Source organism: Coregonus clupeaformis, unplaced genomic scaffold (genome assembly GCF_020615455.1).
Source record: "Coregonus clupeaformis isolate EN_2021a unplaced genomic scaffold, ASM2061545v1 scaf1053, whole genome shotgun sequence".
Lineage (NCBI taxonomy): Eukaryota > Metazoa > Chordata > Actinopteri > Salmoniformes > Salmonidae > Coregonus > Coregonus clupeaformis.
Genome location: NW_025534507.1, coordinates 160,553 through 164,836, shown reverse-complemented (window position 1 = coordinate 164,836; position 4,284 = coordinate 160,553).

Genomic DNA, 4,284 nt, shown 5'->3' with positions numbered 1-4,284 from the left:
CCCCTGAATAAGATCTGGTGCAACCAATTACCTTCAGAAGTCACATAATTAGTTAAATAAAGTCCACCTGTGTGCAATCTAAGTGTCACATGATCTCAGTATACTATACACCTGTTCTGAAAGGCCCAAGAGTCTGCAACACCACCAAGCAAGCGGCACCATGAAGATCAAGGAGCTCTCCAAACAGGTCAGGGACAAAGTTGTGGATAAGTACAGATCAGGGTTGGGTTATAAGAAAATATCTGGTCAGATGAGACTAAAATTGAGCTTTTGGCCATCAAGGAAAACGCTATGTCTGGCGCAAACCCAACACCTCTCATCACCCGGGAATACCATCCCCACAGTGAAGCATGGTTGTGGCAGCATCATGCTGTGGGGATGTTTTTCATCGGCAGGGACTGGGAAACTGGTCAGAATTGAAGGAATGATGGATGGTGCTAAATACAGGGACATTCTTGAGGGAAACCTGTTTCAGTCTTCCAGAGATTTGAGCCTGGGACGGAGGTTCACCTTCCAGCAGGACAATGACCCTAAGCATACTGCTAAAGCAACACTCGAGTGGTTTAAGGGGAAACATTTAAATGTCTTGGAATGGCCTAGTCAAAGCCCAGACCTCAATCCAATTGAGAATTTGTGGTATGACTTAAAGATTGCTGTACACCAGCGGAACCCATCCAACTTGAAGGAGCTGGAGCAGTTTTGCCTTGAAGAATGGGCAAAAATCCCAGTGGCTAGATGTGCCAAGAGACACACCCCAAGAGACTTGCAGCTGTAATTGCTGCAAAGGGTGGCTCTACAAAGTATTGACTTTGGAGGGGTGAATAGTTACGCACGCTCAAGTTGTCTGTTTTGTTGCATCTTCAAAGTGGTAGGCATGTTGTGTAAATCAAATGATACAAACCCCCCATTTTAATTCCAGGTTGTAAGGCAACAAAATAGGAAAAATGCCAAGGGGGGGTGAATACTTTCGCATGCTACTGTTGTTGTCACTCTTAATCAGTGAAGCATTTTTACAGACCCCATCACACCAACCATCACCATATCTACTCTGCCTCATCATACTAATTCTTTCCTCAGTTCACCTCATCCAGTTGAAGTTCCCTATATATCCAAAACCAAAATAATTGACTACAAACTAACTAGTAATATATTACGTCACTATACTCTATACATGGCCAGTGTGCATTTTCTGCTGGTGTATCCTGAGGTAGCTTCTCTCTGAGAACCTCTTCCGCAGTGCGTACAGGCGAACGGCCTCTCTCCCGTGTGGATCTTCAGGTGCATCTTCAACTGGTGCTGGTGGGAGAACCTCTTCTCACACTGGGGACAGCTGTAGGGTTTCTCCCCTGTGTGGACCCTCTGGTGCCTCTTCAGGCTGGATGAGTGGGAGAAATTGGCCCGGCACAGGTGGCAGCCGAATGGTTTCTCCCCTGTGTGCATCCTCTGGTGGATCTCCACCTGTTTGGGGAAACTGAAGGCTTTCCCACAGAACGAACACGGGAAGCGCTTCTCTTTGGCGCTGCCACCCTTACTGATTCCGTCTCTACTACTGTCATTTGTCAATTGGCTTGTGTAGCCATTTAGTGTTGAGGCACTGGCATTGTCTGAGGTCTGGTTTAACATTAGGAGAGTGTGAGGAGGACGAAGGCCAGGGAGTGTCTGTATTGTTGCAGGGTCCATGTTCCAGTTGATAGATCCTATAGAAGGCAGGCTGAAGGCAGCACCTGTTAGGGGTTAACCTGAGGCACCATCAGCCCCTCTGAATCACAACTATAGGAGCAGGATGGAGCATCGCTAGCCGAAGTCTGTGTCTGTTCTCTCCCGCCGCATACGGACACCTCCCCGTCCCTGCAGACCAAGTCTACGCCTCGCCCTGGTCTCAACCAGTCTGTTGTCATGGAGACTACGTTCGGTTGTTTTTTTATGTTCGTCTCTCTGGGTTAACAGTGTTGTTCCCCAGCCCAGAGTTGAGGACGCTGTCCCATCCACTGTCCTCCACTATATCACCTCTGGTCCTGGCCTGCTCAGTGATGTCATCCCCCAGGCCCTTGGCTGCACCCGTCTGGGTCTGGGAATCCAAGATGGCCGCCCAGATCTCCTCTGTTAGCCTCCAGCCAATCACCTGCAGGAAGAGGTTACAAAATAGACTTTACAAACATGGCAGAGAAAACTCTACATATGGAGGTTTTTTTGGTCAATTACCTATTCAAGTTCATACATTGTAATGTGTGTTTTTGTATGTAAACATAAATTGCATTGATTTCTTCTTATGGAATGAAGAAAAAATGAAAGAATAAGGGTTGTTCCACGAAATGAGTGCCTTTTACATCACTTTCATATTTTAGCTAGAAATTATGCACCAATATTGCATTTTAAAATGAAGGGCCCTTTAATATAGACCACATGAAGAATTTAATAAATCAGATATTTTATATGAATAACATTTCTAGTCTGTATCAAAATTCAGCATTTTGACATTTCCCTTTGTGCATCTACTGTGACTCGTAGGAAGATTTTAACCCACTTAACCCCAACATTTCTCTACGTTTTCACCATCATTAAGTAATTTTTTTGCTTTGGCAAAGTAATTACTGAAGATTATATCCACAGAGTAGTGTTATCAACCTGACCTTCAGTATGCTGATCTGTATATCATTTGTATTTCCGGTTTTTATTTTCAATACTGATGCAATTTGCACGTGACAAACACTTGCACAATATGGCTGAGCCTAACCGAACGGCAAACACTACCAGCAGATTGTGAGAAAACGTGCTTGGTCGACTACATTCGGTTACATTCGGCTATTGTTTACATATTGTGAAATGCGTTAACTGATTGAAAATACAAGTGACAGAACCTACCAGCGCCGCAAAAAGTTGGGTAAACAACACTTTCCTGTATATACCTTATCTCCACCTCCAACCACCAAAAGGACCAACAGCATGAACAACCGGTAAAGTAAGTGTAAATATAATTGTATTCAACATTTTGGCTTGTAGAGACTATTTATTTAAGACTGATAGCCACGGAGTAACCATGGTAACAGTCTGATGTTTAGGCAACCATTCCCCCTGTCACAAGGGGATTTATGGCTGATTTAAGATGAATTTGTCAACCCTGTTACGGTCAACCCTGTTACTTTATTTGGCACTTAATAGTCTTTTTTTTGGAGATAGGAAAAAGTGTTTTTTTATTCAATTGAATATGTGCTCTTTATTTTTTACACAAAGTTACACTACTCAAAAGCCACCAAATTGGTGGAATGACCCAATAGCCAGGTGCATCACTATTCCCATTGAAGATCTATTACTGTATGTAGGCTATATGTATTTCTACCTTACCTTGCTCCCCCATCTTTAGTCCACTCAGCAGGTCAATGCTCTCTGGTCCGTCTTCTACTGTCTCCTCTTTGACTAGTAGCAGATCAGGCTTCCCATCCTCCATGTCTACTGACTGTAAGAGATACAGAGATACAGTGAGAAAATCTGATATGAGCACCCTGCGATGGAGTATCTTCTGATTGTGCAATGAGGGATTGCTATGAGTACTATGCAAACGTATTAGTTGTTTTATTGTTTGACACTCTTTAATGGTTTCATAATTCAAAAGACATGGTCCCACACTTAAGACAGAATGTATCAGAGTAGTGCTGATCTAGGATCTTTACATATAACCTTATTCATTATGATCTAAAAGGCAAAACTGATCCTAGATCAGCACTCCTACTCTGAGAGGCTTTGTGGATACGGGCCCTGACCTAATACCATTCAGACAGTAGTTCACAGTGGACTCACCTCAGTGAGACTGTGTGTGGTCCTGTGCTGCTCAGCTGGTTCCTCTGTGGGTTCAGGAGGAGGTGTAGTCTGGTTGTCCTCCATGACCATGGTCCCCTCAGGGTTCTCCAGACCCTCCTCACATCCCTCCTCCTTCACCAGCACCATCTCTGGACCCTCCTCCTGGAAGAGACAGGTGATACCATCAGGTACGTACACACCGGACATTTGACTGGAAGCATTTTCATTTATGTGACATTTGAGAAATTTACGGACCCATATGCATTGGGTGCATGACCTGATTAGGCCGTCCACCCACAGTGCTCAGAATGACAGAAATCACCTTTAGATTATGGTAATTAATCTTACCAGAACATGTAATGGCGTGGATCATTCTTACCGAATTCCCATGCGCACTTTACTTTTCCTCAGCCAACAAGACGAGTAACGAACAGCAAAATCACTAGCCTATGTCAATCTACCATCCCCCATAGTAGAAAAGTGTACCTA